General features: G+C 49.3%; 1 protein-coding gene across 1 annotated transcript in view; it reads right to left on the bottom strand.

Annotated features, from left to right (window-relative positions):
- The window catches only part of PKN3 (protein kinase N3), a 101335-nt gene extending 86106 nt beyond the window's left edge, over positions 1-15229 (bottom strand). Inside the window, exon 1 of the mRNA XM_073600081.1 lies at positions 15055-15229. The gene's annotated coding sequence lies outside the window, so the exon portion shown is untranslated. The remainder of the gene's footprint in view (positions 1-15054) is intronic.
- Between the last annotated feature and the right edge of the window lie 1841 nt (positions 15230-17070).

Below are 17070 nucleotides of genomic sequence, written 5' to 3'. Positions count from 1 at the left end.
TGTAACAACCACCATTAGTTTCTCTAGGGCTTTTGCTTTCAGAAAAAAAAATATATACCTGTCCTGGGTTCCCGCGATGTCGACACCCAAAGCCGATTGTCGAAACTGCTCTCGGGTGCCGCCATTCAAGGCAAGGGAAACTGGCAGTAAAGCTTTTCGGCTCCTACTGCGCTAGCGCGAAGCGCGCTTGAGCTTCCCAACTGGCCCGACGGTGGAGGGAGGAGGAGGAGGAGGGGCTGAATTTCCAAGGAACGGCACTGCGGTGCTGTCCCCTGGAAGTGGGGAAGGGTACCTGTCAAAAACAGGTCCCCATTCCCCCTCTGAAGGGTGCCAAATGGGGGTGGGGGGTTGAGGAAGCATATAAGCGGAGATTCCACATTTGGGTGGAATTCTGCTTTAACATACATGTATTCAAAAAAATGTATAAAAAATATATTTTATATATATATATATATTTATTTAATATACATGTATGTATGTATGTACACACACACATGAAATGTGTGTGTATATGCACTTTTGGGTGGAACTCCGCTTTAAAGTATAATAAAAAAATTAGATATATATAATTTTTGATTATATGTACGTTAAAGCGGAGCTCCTCCCAAAAGTGTATATAATATATACAACTGAATTTCGATCTATGTATGCCTGGTTTTAGTTCAATTGAATGATGTATCTATGGAGCAGGTTTACACAGCAAGTCCACTAATCTCTGTTTTCATACAACCCCGTATCAAAGCCTGGTCATATAATGCCTCACCCATGTCACCATTTTATTGCACTGACAGGCTCCCTATTTATCCAGCATAGAAAATAGCTGCACACTCCATGCAGCTGACAGATATAATTTATAATATGTGTAGTTACAGAGCATTCTTGGCATATTTCACTAAACAAGGTAGTATGAAATTCCTGTCTGTATCCAGCCATCCCTCGTAAAACGGTTCTATATAATAATATATGATGATAGAAGGTCGGAAGAACCTGCCGGGGAAGCGCGAGCTCCAGAACAGGTTGAGTCACCTGACAAAAGATATTTAAAGTTCTCTGTATTAAAAGGAAAGAACGACGCCACCGCCGCCAGCTCAGACTAATAAACCCAGATCTGGAAACTGGATCCAACAAGGAGATATAATAAGATAAAATAATTAGGAACTGTATTCAATTATATCCTAGAGCCCTGGGGGGAAGAGGGAGGTTTTCTGGGCTACGGTGGTATGTGCTCCGCTAGGCTATTGAAGGGCTCAGGACAAAACCTGTATCGCTCATATACCACCGACCACCAACAAGCAGATGAACCATCAAAGACACAACACGACCGCATAACGCAGGGCTAGGCAACCTCATCGCTTTAGTTGTTGTGGAACTACAAGTTCCATAAAGAAGTTACAAAGTTGACAGCTGCAGGCATGATCCCCAGAGCCATGATATTCCTCTGATCTGGAGATTGAAGTGCAACACCAAAGGGTAAGAATCCCAAAAGAAGATTATTTCAAGTATTAATGGGGTATGGCATCCAGCGTGTTTTGGGGGTCCGACCTTCATCGGGGCTAAAATATGACTGACACTAAGCTGGAAGCAAGTAAAATACATTTCTACAATTTATTTTATTTAAACCTTTTTAGGCCCAATGAAGGGGGCGATGTAGGCCCCCCCAAAATGTGCTATACTCCATTAATGCTTGGATTAAACATCACGCTGGATTCTTACCCTCTGGTGTGGCACTTCAATCCCCGGATCAGAATTTGGCATAAACAACCCAGGCTTACTAGTAACCCCTTGGTTTACAGACGCTACCTACTAATTAGGGCTGAAACAACTAATCGATTATGAAATTAATCGATTACTACTCACTTTTGTTGCCAGCGGTTTAGACATTAATGGCTGTGCGTTGAGTTATTTTGAGGGGACAGCAAATTTACGCTGTTATACAAGCTGTACACTCACTACTTTACATTGTAGCAAAGTGTCATTGTTTACAAAAATGTGAGGGATGTACTCACTTTTGTGAGAATAGAAAATATATATATCTAAATTAGAAAACTGGCTAAAGATAGAGATATATATATATATATATATATATATATATATATATATATATATATATATATCTTTAGCCAGTTTTCTAATTTAGATAAACCTATTAGACCCCATAGCCAGGTCCTGACCATTTACAGCAATACAGCTTGGTCAAAACAGACTGGAGATGAGGCTACAACAGCTCACAGATGAGGTAATCTCTGTGATCTCTCCCTCATTCAGCAAGCTGCATTTATTACATTCACAGCACCGTACAATGCGGTAACACATAATTGGTTGACAGCACCAGCCTCTCCTCTCCCAGTCGGACTGCTGATGCACAGGGAATAACAAAAAGCCAATATAAAAACAGAAGAATGTACTATTAGAAAAAAAACTTTACACCTTTTCTGTTAAAAAAAAAAAAAAAAAAAAAAAAAAAAAAAAAACAACCCTTACACCTGAACGACTGACACATGGTCACTGAGATTTTCCAGCATGCTCACACATTTTTCCTATTACTGGGTAATTAAACTTTACAAACCCCAGTTGTTGTAGGTAATGCTTGGATCTGTCACATGCCGCTTGTATATATCATGGCATGTGTCCTTAGGCCCGTGGCAGCCACTGTGGATATCAAACCTTCAATCTTCAACATTAGTGAGCCGTCTAGGTCCAGGTTAACAAGTTACATTAGTATTTTACAAGGATGTCATTTTAGTACAACAAATTATATATCCATAAATGAGTAATGCTGTGAGGTGAGATGGGCGGCTGTCACATGTATAGTCTACAATTGTACACACGTACTCCATACATGTGACCTGAGAACAATGCACAGGTCTTATATAATATCTGATCAGTCTCTGTAGGGCCTCTTAGAAGTAAATACCACTTTTTTAGTGATTTGATCACGGGTGCATTGTAGTCTATGGAACAATTCTCACAGCTGTGTAACAATCAGTAATACGGGGGGAACGTACACCTGCCCAAATGTCACATTGGGAGCAGCAGCTGTGTGGATTTCCATTGCAGGGATGCGATCTGACACTTTAAAGTTGGGGGAAAAAAAACAAGCAGTACGAAAACGCACAGCACACAACCCCCAGCCAGAGGCGGCACTCTGCTAGCCTGCAGCATAAAATTCTTTGGCTAGTGTGAACCTAGTCTAAGAGCCCGGGCACACCATTATCACACAGAAAAACGCACTGAAAACGCATGTGCATTGATGTGCGTATGCGTTTTCTTGCACGATGGCATGCTTTTTAACGTCATCCGTTTTGAAAGTACTGGCGCCTGGCAGGGTTGAAATCTCATTTCTTTACTTTCAGTTGCGTTTATCTATGCTGCATATTAAAAATCTAAGCGCAGGCGTTATTGTGTATTTTTTATTATTGAACAAAGCGCAATGCAAAGCACGTCTACACAGCGCTGTGGTGTAAATACGGCTCCGTTGTTCTCTATGTGTGCTTACAGTGGCCTATGTTGATCCCAGGGTGGATATAAATCAATGATTTAAAAAAAAAAAAAAATCTTATTTTTTTTTTTTTTTTTTTTTTTTTATCAAATTTATTTTCATAAAATGCTTTTGGAGTAAAAATCCATCTAAAGATAGTTTATTCAGCATGAAATTGAGCTAAGTTATGTAGCATTCAATGAATCCAAACTGAGATAAAATGCACTGCATTGATGCATTCACACATTGTCACAGTAATCATGGGATAAAACAAAGTTCAGGAATAGTCCTTTATCCCATTGTTTTGCAAATCTATGTACACTACAAACTGTATGACTGAATTGGTTCTGATATCGCTGTTTTACTTACCTGACAGCTTATTATTCTAAATTGGAAACCTTCATTTTGTTCTCAAATATTAAAGATTCTAACTACCAGCAGGAATAAGTCCTTACATTTAAAGAGCACCTGTCATTTCACATCCATCATGGCAGCGCCTGTTAGCGGGCATCCACTCACCTGCTGCCGCCACATCCCTCCCCTTGTTGTGTACCAGCCATCCCATTAAAGTGAATGGGACTGTCAGTGAGTAACAAGCGGGTCAGAGGAGGAGCCACTGTGGGACAGAGATGACAGTTGCTCTTTAAAAATTATGATTTAAATGGAGTTGATTTAAATCAAGCCTTTTTACTAGTAATTTAAAATTGTGATTTAAATCAAATCCACCCTGGTTGATCCAGAGCAGAAAAGTCACTGCACATAGTGTGAAAGGGCCCTAATCCTAGGTTCCTGCCTATGTGTTCTTTAGTGTGTTTTGCAGTCTGCAGAAATGCACTGCAGTACATTAAAAAAAAAAATTGCCAGCAAAAAAATCATTGGGGGAAAAAAAAAAAAACAGCGTGGGGTCTCCCAATCCATACCAGGCCCTTTGGGTCTGGTATGGATTTTGAGGGTAACCGCACACCAAAATGTAAAAAAAAATGGCGTGGGGGGCCTCCCCCAAAATCCATACCAGACCCTTATCTGAGCATGCAGCCCAGTAGGTCAGGAAAGAGACGGGCCACATGCCCTCAACATGGGTGTTGCTTTGTTGGAGGCATGTGGCCTGGTATGGTTTCGGGGGGGGGGGGGGGGGGGGGGTTTGGGGGGTTGGTTGACCCCTCCCTTTCCTGACCTGCATACTCAGATAAGGGTCTGGTATGGATTTTGGGGCAGACCCCACTGCATTTTTTTATTTTATGTTGCCGTGGGGTTTTCTTTAACAATCATAGCAGACCCAAAGGGCTTAGTATGGATTTTGGGGGGGATGCACACCGTCTACCCCCCCGAGTATTTTATTGTCAGAAATTCTTTTACATTCAGCTGTCAGCGGGGAATCCTGCTGACAGCTGATGACTCGTCGGTTGTTAAGGACACAGTAGCTGGCTACTCCTAAACAACCTGCTATTTACAGGAAGGGAAAAAAAAAAAAACACAAAAGGCAGGAAAACTGCATGCATGAAAAACGCAATGTGAACCTAGGGTAAGAGATGATTTCTTCTCACTTTGGGGATATTTCCTTTTACTTCCTGTTGTACCTCCAGGATGGGAAGTAAAGAGAAATCTCCACAAGAGAAAAAAAAAAAACACAACAATAGTTCTAACCCTTCCCTGCCAAAACGAAGAACAGTTTTCCCTCCAGCATCTTCCTCTTACAAGCCAGACCCGACATCGGCTCTGACACACAAGGTGCTACAGCAGCTCATGACAACCAATTACATATATTTAGCTGACCTAATTACTGTTAATGAGAATTGTAATTGCTTTTTTGTGGGTCAGTGTGCTTTAAAAGATCCTAAATTGCAAATGATAATCAAATCTGTAACAGGAGGTTAACTGGCACAAGTCCAACTTCAGGAAAAACTTTTTCTTGATTTGGACATAGCAGGGAAGGAATACGACCACCAATACGTTTGTACTGCAGCCAACTCAACGCACAATTTATTTGGAGATGTCAGCATAATAATATCTCAGGAGATCACAGGTGACCTTTCACACTAGACAACACACAGCAAATTATGGGGGGGGGCAAATATCCACCTTTTAAAGGAGTGTACTTTTATAATAGTATATTGTAAGCCAAAAATGTTTTACTTTTTGGACATAAAGGGGATGATTAGAACCCTTATGAGATTTATTTGATTTTTTTTGCTCTGTGGGTTTCATTGGGGAGATTTTGCTTCACTTCCCATCCTGGGGAAACAGGAAGTTTGAGAGAATAATTTTCCTAATGGATAGATCAGTGATGGCGAACCTTGGCACCCCAGATGTTTTTGAACTACATTTCCCATGATGCTCGTGCACTCTGCAGTGTAGTTGAGCATCATGGGAAATGTAGTTTGAAAACATCTGGAGTGCCAAGGTTCGCTATCACTGGGATAGATTGTGATCACCAGAATGTGTCTCCATTGGGAGATTTCCCCTCACTTCCTGTTCTATTGATAACTGCAATATTTTCCCCATCGCCCTCTCTCCCAAAGATTACAGTTAACAGGGGAACTAGTGAGGGGAAATCTCTCCAAGGGAGGGCCAATCAGCAGTACAAACCTCACCGGGGTACTAGCACTGTCCTACTTTATCCAAAACTTTTGGCTTTAGATGCACCATTAGCCCAGTTGTGACTAATCCATTATTAGATTTCAGGTCCAACTGGGTCATGATGCCAATGTGTCCCCCTCTCAGATAGATAGTGGCAGACATAATCAGCAAGGGGCCCCTGTCATCTGGGCCCCCCCATTTAGCTGTCGCCTGCTTTTCCTACCCTGATAGGGCTACGCGGGTCATTTTAATCTCTTGCTACAAAGATTTTACCATTTCACCCGAATAGACTACCGAATCTGACTAAAATCTCTAGATGTATCAAATGATTGCTAAACAAATGCCTCCTATGGGGTAGGAAACACAAGAATCACGTAGGATAGTCTGGTATGACCACACAATGCCCCATTCATCTGGAACAAATCACTCCACAATATACGGGACATGCTACTTGTGTAGCTTACTCCATAGGCAGCCATTCATTCCAATAGTTCAGTGATCGCTGGCTACTCCTAGTGATCCATTCCCACTGAATGTCATTGGGATACAAACAGATCTCCTGGGTAGCTCCAGCCTATTCAGGCGACTGCCAGTAAGGGGTTAATGTGCCACTGAACCCAAAGATAAAAATTTAATATATTTAAGCATACCAGTCCTGAAGTGTGGTGGCCGCATTCGTTTTCTTTTTTTTTAGACCAAGAACATTTTCATCAAGTACAGAAAATATCCAGTGATATTGTCAACAATGCTGTGCCCTTAAGCAACAATCAGGTCAGCAACAGAGTGACATCTTGACGCATCTGGCTATAGGGGGCGCTATTTCATACAGACAGATCAGAAGCCTCTTTAGTGTTCCTACAGCTGGCAATTTGACTCTGCTAGTAGAATCGCCCATCTGACATCAGCCCAATGACTGCTACACACTGCAATACCTTACATTTTGGGTTTGTAGATTTAGTGACCAGGGATTATAATTGCCTTGTAGCCCTAAGAGTAGTGACAGCGGGAGGGCGACCAGCACCCACATCTCCTGAAAATGGGTCACCGAGGCTTCATTGTACACAATCTTTACACACAAGACGTTCCTCTGATGTACAAGGACAGAAATGGGAACATTCCAAATAACTTCTTATCCCCTAAAACACACATGTACGCAAATCACCATAGAGATCCTATGGGACAAATATTCTGTACACACCATACCTGCCAGAGATTGTCCCTCCCCCAGACAGCAGGTACACCCCTATCCAACCGTCCACATATGACAGACCTATACAACATATACACATAATCGGTACACCTCCTATATACATATAATAGACCTCCCCCCCCATACACATATCCCATTGACCTGTCCGCCCCATATACTCAACCTGTCCCCCCCCCATCCCCATATATTCAACCTGTCCCCTCCCCCCCCCATCCCCATATACTCAACCCGTCCGCCCCATCCCCATATATTCAACCTGTCCCCCCCCCCCCCCCCATCCCCATATATTCAACCTGTCCCCCCCCCCCCATCCCCATATATTCAACCTGTCCCCCCCCCCCCATCCCCATATACTCAACCCGTCCGCCCCATCCCCATATATTCAACCTGTCCCCCCCCCCATCCCCATATATTCAACCTGTCCCCCCCCCCCATCCCCATATACTCAACCTGTCCCCCCCCATCCCCATATATTCAACCTGTCCCCTCCCCCCCCATCCCCATATACTCAACCCGTCCGCCCCATCCCCATATATTCAACCTGTCCCCCCCCCCATCCCCATATATTCAACCTGTCCCCCCCATCCCCATATATTCAACCTGTCCCCCCCCCCCCCATCCCCATATATTCAACCTGTCCCCCCCCCCCATCCCCATATATTCAACCTGTCCCCCCCCCCATCCCCATATATTCAACCTGCCCCCCCCCCATCCCCATATATTCAACCTGCCCCCCCCCCATCCCCATATATTCAACCTGTCCCCCCCCCATCCCCATATATTCAACCTGTCCCCCCCCCATCCCCATATATTCAACCTGTCCCCCCCCCCCATCCCCATATATTCAACCTGTCCCCCCCCCCATCCCCATATATTCAACCTGTCCCCCCCCCATCCCCATATACTCAACCTGTCCCCCCCCCATCCCCATATACTCAACCTGTGCGCCCCATCCCCATATACTCAACCTGTGCGCCCCATCCCCATATACTCAACCTGTGCGCCCCATCCCCATATACTCAACCTGTCCCCCCCATCCCCATATATTTAACCTGTCCCCCCCCCCATCCCCATATATTCAACCTGTCCCCTCCCCCCCCATCCCCATATACTCAACCCGTCCGCCCCATCCCCATATATTCAACCTGTCCCCCCCCCCATCCCCATATATTCAACCTGTCCCCCCCATCCCCATATATTCAACCTGTCCCCCCCCCATCCCCATATATTCAACCTGTCCCCCCCCCATCCCCATATATTCAACCTGTCCCCCCCCCCATCCCCATATATTCAACCTGTCCCCCCCCCATCCCCATATATTCAACCTGTCCCCCCCCCATCCCCATATATTCAACCTGTCCCCCCCCCCATCCCCATATATTCAACCTGTCCCCCCCCCCATCCCCATATATTCAACCTGTCCCCCCCCCCATCCCCATATATTCAACCTGTCCCCCCCCCATCCCCATATACTCAACCTGTCCGCCCCATCCCCATATACTCAACCTGTGCGCCCCATCCCCATATACTCAACCTGTGCGCCCCATCCCCATATACTCAACCTGTGCGCCCCATCCCCATATACTCAACCTGTGCGCCCCATCCCCATATACTCAACCTGTGCGCCCCATCCCCATATACTCAACCTGTGCGCCCCATCCCCATATACTCAACCTGTCCCCCCCATCCCCATATACTCAACCTGTCCCCCCCATCCCCATATATTTAACCTGTCCCCCCCCCCATCCCCATATATTCAACCTGTCCCCTCCCCCCCCATCCCCATATACTCAACCCGTCCGCCCCATCCCCATATATTCAACCTGTCCCCCCCCCATCCCCATATATTCAACCTGTCCCCCCCCATCCCCATATATTCAACCTGTCCCCCCCCATCCCCATATATTCAACCTGTCCCCCCCCCCATCCCCATATATTCAACCTGTCCCCCCCCCATCCCCATATATTCAACCTGTCCCCCCCATCCCCATATATTCAACCTGTCCCCCCCCCCATCCCCATATATTCAACCTGTCCCCCCCCCCATCCCCATATATTCAACCTGTCCCCCCCCCCATCCCCATATACTCAACCTGTGCGCCCCATCCCCATATACTCAACCTGTGCGCCCCATCCCCATATACTCAACCTGTGCGCCCCATCCCCATATACTCAACCTGTGCGCCCCATCCCCATATACTCAACCTGTGCGCCCCATCCCCATATACTCAACCTGTCCCCCCCATCCCCATATATTTAACCTGTCCCCCCCCCCATCCCCATATATTCAACCTGTCCCCCCCCCATCCCCATATACTCAACCTGTCCGCCCCATCCCCATATACTCAACCTGTCCGCCCCATCCCCATATACTCAACCTGTCCGCCCCATCCCCATATACTCAACCTGTCCGCCCCATCCCCATATACTCAACCTGTCCTCCCCATATACTCAACCTGCCCCCCCCATCCCCATATACTCAACCTGCCCCCCCATCCCCATATATTCAACCTGTCCCCCCCCATATACTCAACCTGTCCTCCCCATATACTCAACCTGCCCCCCCCCATCCCCATATACTCAACCTGCCCCCCCATCCCCATATATTCAACCTGTCCCCCCCCATATACTCAACCTGTCCCCCCCCCATCCCCATATACTCAACCTGTCCCCCCCATATACTCAACCTGTCCGCCCCATCCCCATATACTCAACCTGTCCGCCCCATCCCCATATACTCAACCTGTCCGCCCATCCCCATATACTCAACCTGTCCGCCCCATCCCCATATACTCAACCTGTCCGCCCCATCCCCATATACTCAACCTGTCCGCCCCATCCCCATATACTCAACCTGTCCGCCCCATCCCCATATACTCAACCTGTCCCCCCCATCCCCATATACTCAACCTGTCCCCCCCATCCCCATATACTCAACCTGTCCCCCCCATCCCCATATACTCAACCTGTCCGCCCCATCCCCATATACTCAACCTGTCCCCCCCATCCCCATATACTCAACCTGTCCCCCCCATCCCCATATACTCAACCTGTCCCCCCCATCCCCATATATTCAACCTGCCCCCCCCATATATTCAACCTGTCCCCCCCATATACTCAACCTGTCCTCCCCATATACTCAACCTGCCCCCCCCATCCCCATATATTCAACCTGTCCCCCCCCATATACTCAACCTGTCCCCCCCCATCCCCATATACTCAACCTGTCCCCCCCATATACTCAACCTGTCCGCCCCATCCCCATATACTCAACCTGTCCGCCCCATCCCCATCCCCATATACTCAACCTGTCCGCCCCATCCCCATCCCCATATACTCAACCTGTGTGCCCCATCCCCATATACTCAACCTGTGTGCCCCATCCCCATATACTCAACCTGTGTGCCCCATCCCCATATACTCAACCTGTGTGCCCCATCCCCATATACTCAACCTGTGTGCCCCATCCCCATATACTCAACCTGTGTGCCCCATCCCCATATACTCAACCTGTGTGCCCCATCCCCATATACTCAACCTGTCCCCCCCATCCCCATATACTCAACCTGTCCCCCCCATCCCCATATACTCAACCTGTCCCCCCCATCCCCATATACTCAACCTGTCCCCCCCATCCCCATATACTCAACCTGTCCCCCCCATCCCCATATACTCAACCTGTCCTCCCCATATACTCAACCTGCCCCCCCCATCCCCATATACTCAACCTGCCCCCCCATCCCCATATATTCAACCTGTTCCCCCCCCCATATACTCAACCTGTCCCCCCCCATCCCCATATACTCAACCTGTCCCCCCCCATCCCCATATATTCAACCTGTCCCCCCCCATATACTCAACCTGCCCCCCCCCCCCATCCCCATATACTCAACCTGCCCCCCCCATCCCCATATACTCAACCTGCCCCCCCCCCCATCCCCATATACTCAACCTGTCCGCCCCATCCCCATATACTCAACCTGTCCGCCCCATCCCCATATACTCAACCTGTCCGCCCCATCCCCATATACTCAACCTGTCCCCCCCATCCCCATATACTCAACCTGTCCCCCCCATCCCCATATACGCAACCTGTCCGCCCCATCCCCATATACGCAACCTATCCCCCCCATCCCCATATACTCAACCTGTCCCCCCCATCCCCATATACTCAACCTGTCCCCCCCATCCCCATATACTCAACCTGCCCCCCCCCCATCCCCATATACTCAACCTGTCCGCCCCATCCCCATATACTCAACCTGTCCGCCCCATCCCCATATACTCAACCTGTCCCCCCCATCCCCATATACTCAACCTGTCCCCCCCATCCCCATATACTCAACCTGTCCCCCCCCATCCCCATATACGCAACCTGTCCGCCCCATCCCCATATACGCAACCTATCCCCCCCATCCCCATATACTCAACCTGTCCCCCCCATCCCCATATACTCAACCTGTCCCCCCCATCCCCATATACTCAACCTGTCCCCCCCCCCCCCATCCCCATATACTCAACCTGTGTGCCCCATCCCCATATACTCAACCTATCCCCCCCATCCCCATATACTCAACCTGTCCGCCCCATATACTCAACCTGTCCCCCCCATCCCCATATACTCAACCTGTCCCCCCCATCCCCATATACTCAACCTGTCCCCCCTTATACTCAACCTGTCCCCCCCCCCCCATCCCCATATACTCAACCTGTGTGCCCCATCCCCATATACTCAACCTGTCCGCCCCATCCCCATATACTCAACCTGTGCGCCCCATCCCCATATACTCAACCTGTGCGCCCCATCCCCATATACTCAACCTGTCCCCCCCATCCCCATATATTCAACCTGCCCCCCCCCATATACTCAACCTGCCCCCCATCCCCATATACTCAACCTGTCCTCCCCATATACTCAACCTGCCCCCCCCCCATCCCCATATACTCAACCTGCCCCCCCATCCCCATATACTCAACCTGTCCCCCCCATATACTCAACCTGTCCGCCCCATATACTCAACCTGTCCGCCCCATCCCCATATACTCAACCTGTCCGCCCCATCCCCATATACTCAACCTGTCCGCCCCATCCCCATATACTCAACCTGTCCGCCCCATCCCCATATACTCAACCTGTCCGCCCCATCCCCATATACTCAACCTGTCCGCCCCATCCCCATATACCCAACCTGTCCGCCCCATCCCCATATATTCAACCTGCCCCCCCCCCCCCCATATATTCAACCTGTCCTCCCCATATACTCAACCTGTCCCCCCCCATCCCCATATACTCAACCTGCCCCCCCCATCCCCATATATTCAACCAGTCCTCCCCATATACTCAACCTGCCCCCCCCCATCCCCATATATTCAACCTGTCCCCCCCCCATATACTCAACCTGTCCCCCCCATCCCCATATACTCAACCTGTCCCCCCCATCCCCATATATTCAACCTGTCCCCCCCCATCCCCATATACTCAACCTGTCCCCCCCCCCATATACTCAACCTGTCCCCCCCCCATATACTCAACCTGTCCCCCCCCCATCCCCATATACTCAACCTGTCCCCCCCATCCCCATATATTCAACCTGTCCGCCCCATATATTCAACCTGTCCCCCCCCATATACTCAACCTGCCCCCCCCCCCATCCCCATATACTCAACCTGCCCCCCCCATCCCCATATACTCAACCTGTCCGCCCCATCCCCATATACTCAACCTGTCCGCCCCATCCCCATATACTCAACCTGTCCGCCCCATCCCCATATACTCAACCTGTCCGCCCCATCCCCATATACTCAACCTGTCCGCCCCATCCCCATATACTCAACCTGTCCGCCCCATCCCCATATACTCAACCTGTCCCCCCCATCCCCATATACTCAACCTGTCCCCCCCATCCCCATATACTCAACCTGTCCGCCCCATCCCCATATACTCAACCTGTCCGCCCCATCCCCATATACTCAACCTGTCCGCCCCATCCCCATATACTCAACCTGTCCGCCCCATCCCCATATACTCAACCTGTCCGCCCCATCCCCATATACTCAACCTGTCCCCCCCATCCCCATATACTCAACCTGTCCCCCCCATCCCCATATACTCAACCTGTCCCCCCCCATCCCCATATACTCAACCTGTCCCCCCCATCCCCATATACGCAACCTGTCCCCCCCATCCCCATATACGCAACCTGTCCGCCCCATCCCCATATACGCAACCTGTCCCCCCCATCCCCATATACTCAACCTGTCCCCCCCCATCCCCATATACTCAACCTGTCCCCCCCATCCCCATATACTCAACCTGTCCCCCCTTATACTCAACCTGTCCCCCCCCCCCATCCCCATATACTCAACCTGTGTGCCCCATCCCCATATACTCAACCTGTGTGCCCCATCCCCATATACTCAACCTATCCCCCCCATCCCCATATACTCAACCTGTCCGCCCCATATACTCAACCTGTCCCCCCCATCCCCATATACTCAACCTGTCCCCCCCATCCCCATATACTCAACCTGTCCCCCCCCATCCCCATATATTCAACCTGTCCCCCCCCCATATACTCAACCTGTCCCCCCCATCCCCATATACTCAACCTGTCCCCCCCATCCCCATATACTCAACCTGTCCCCCCTTATACTCAACCTGTCCCCCCCCCCCATCCCCATATACTCAACCTGTGTGCCCCATCCCCATATACTCAACCTGTGTGCCCCATCCCCATATACTCAACCTGTCCGCCCCATCCCCATATACTCAACCTGTCCGCCCCATCCCCATATACTCAACCTGTCCGCCCCATCCCCATATACTCAACCTGTCCGCCCCATCCCCATATACTCAACCTGTCCGCCCCATCCCCATATACTCAACCTGTCCGCCCCATCCCCATATACTCAACCTGTCCCCCCCATCCCCATATACTCAACCTGTCCGCCCCATATACTCAACCTGTCCGCCCCTTCCCCATATACTCAACCTGTCCCCCCCATCCCCATATACGCAACCTGTGTGCCCCATCCCCATATACTCACTCAATCTATACAGGTATAATAGACCTGTTCACCCCCCATACATATAACAGGTACACCTCCTATATACAGTACACACCCCATACATGTATAATAGACCCCACCTCCTTACACATGATAGACATGTACATCTCATATACATATTATAGACCACCACATACACTTATAACAGATCTGTACACCTCCTATCAACATAGGATAGACCCCCCAAACACATACCATAGATCTTTATACCCAATATACATATAACAGACCACCTCTCACATACACATATCATAAACATGTCCAACCCCCCCTCCCTACACACAATAGACATACACCCCATATACATATAAATAGAACTGTACACACCCCATATACAGATCATCATACACCTGTACACCCCATATACAGAGATCATACACCTGTACACCCCATATACAGAGATCATACACCTGTACACCCATATACAGAGATCATACACCTGTACACCCCATATACAGAGATCATACACCTGTACACCCCATATACAGAGATCATACACCTGTACACCCCATATACAGAGATCATACACCTGTACACCCCATATACAGAGATCATACACCTGTACACCCCATATACAGAGATCATACACCTGTACACCCCATATACAGAGATCATACACCTGTACACCCCATATACAGAGATCATACACCTGTACACCCTATATACAGATCATACACCTGTACACCCCATATACAGAGATCATACACCTGTACACACCCACCTGCTCTCTGTGCCGCTCACATGTCTCCAGGGCTCAGTGTACACTTTAGACCTCCCCGGTACACGGCGGACCCCGCACTCCTCTCCCCGGTACACGGCGGACCCCGCACTCCTCTCCCCGGATCTCCTCCAGCCGCTCTTCTCGCACTCACTTCAATCTTCCCGGGAAAAGCTGCTCCACCCAGCGGGGAGCACCGTGTACTGCACTCCTTAACGGCTGGACAAGCGCCCCCAGCGAGGAGAGATTGTCAACACCAAGCAAAAGAACAATTTGAAATAGCAGCAGTGGACAAGCAAAGAATTGCTGCTTGCATGCATTTGCAGAGGGAAATTCTACCATCTTGTGGACATATAGCAAAATGCAGAGTTAAAGTGTATATAAAGTCACTATGAATAATAGTTTAAGCTCACCTTTTCACAAAAAAATAGTGGTGTCAGTGGCGGCTGGTGCTCAAAATTTTTGGGGGGGGCGCAAACAAGCTGAAAAAAGACATCAATTGCAGCCTCACTGTGCCCATCAAACGCAGCCACTGTGCCATCAAATGTGGCCACTGTGCCATAAAATGATCCCACTGTGCCCATCAAATGCAGCCACTGTGCCCATCAAATGCAGCCACTGTGCCCATCAAATGCAGCCACTGTGCCCATCAAATGCGGCCACTGTGCCCATCAAATGCGGCCACTGTGCCCATCAAATGCAGCCACTGTGCCATCAAATGCGGCCACTGTGCTCATCAAACGCAGCCACTGTGCCATCAAATGCTCCCACTGTGCCATCAAACACAGCCACTGTGCCCATCAAATGCCATCACTGTGCCCATAAAACCCTGCCACTGTGCCCATCGAATGCCACCACTGTGCCCCCCCCACTCGCCATCTGCCTGGCACTTACCCTGTCTCGGTGGGGCAGCAGGTGACAGCGGTGAGCGGTTTCCTCCATGTCCTCGATGTCTTATTCCGTCCTCTCCTCCCATCCTCTCCTATGATTGGACGCCTGATAGGCGCCTAATCACAGCACCTGTCATTTCAGCCAATCAGGTGACAGGTAACAGACTTGAGCACCTGATTGGGGGAGAGGCGGTTCAGTGTTAAGAAAGCGAATATTCATTCACTTTCCTAACACAGCTGAGTGAACTGCGAGCGCCAAGCATGGCACTCGCTGTTTACCTTTTTTTGACACCTATTAGAGCCTATGGCTCTAATCAGGTGCTTAAAAAAAAATCCCCGCTGCTGTAATTCAGGCACCCAGTGCCCGAAAAGGGGCTGGGCGCCTGAATAGGAGGTGGCAGCGGCGGCCATGGATAGATTCATGTAATGAATGAATCTATGTATTGGTGATAGAGGGGTGGCTGTAAAGAGGGGGCAGCGCCCGTGCGCCCTTATGGATGCACTGCCACTGGGTGGTGTGTATCTTCCTCCCTATGTACATGATCCTGAAACTGTCCTCCTTCCTGGACACTGACAGTCTTTGATAATCAAACATGCAAAGCCCCTTAAGGACTAGGAACTCTCAGTCCCTAAGAAAGTAGCACAATGTATTGTAGGCTGCATACTGGAGTATCTCCAACTCCACTGTAGACAATGATCCCAGCTCTACTGCCTGCAGGAACTACCAGCCCACCTGGCTGCTTCTTCACCAGCCCATCCAGCTGCTGTAAAGATCTCGCAGGGCAAGGGAAAGGAAAGGTTAAACACAATGCTGTCTTCCTGAAAGGCTTGCTACATGTGGCAGTCTCTCCCCTTGTGAATCTCTAGGTATCCTGATGTACTCACACTGTTCTCCTTGCTCTCTGCTGCTCTTTAGGCAAGATTTCTTTTAAACCACACTGCTGTCAGGATTCTCCAAATCATGTCCAAGCTCCAGCCTGAGGCAGAGCCCCCCTCCCAGACACAGGGACCATGACAGTCTCTTCAGCACTCCATCTTCCACCCGACTCCCCAGCTGGCAGGGCTCAGCCACCCTGCCAGGCCCACTGCCTGGGGTTTGGCCAAACTCCCTCAAGTATGCAGATCAACT

Source organism: Aquarana catesbeiana, linkage group LG09, assembly GCF_042186555.1.
Source record: "Aquarana catesbeiana isolate 2022-GZ linkage group LG09, ASM4218655v1, whole genome shotgun sequence".
Classification (NCBI taxonomy): Eukaryota; Metazoa; Chordata; class Amphibia; order Anura; family Ranidae; genus Aquarana; species Aquarana catesbeiana.
This window is presented reverse-complemented; position numbering and strand designations above follow the sequence as displayed.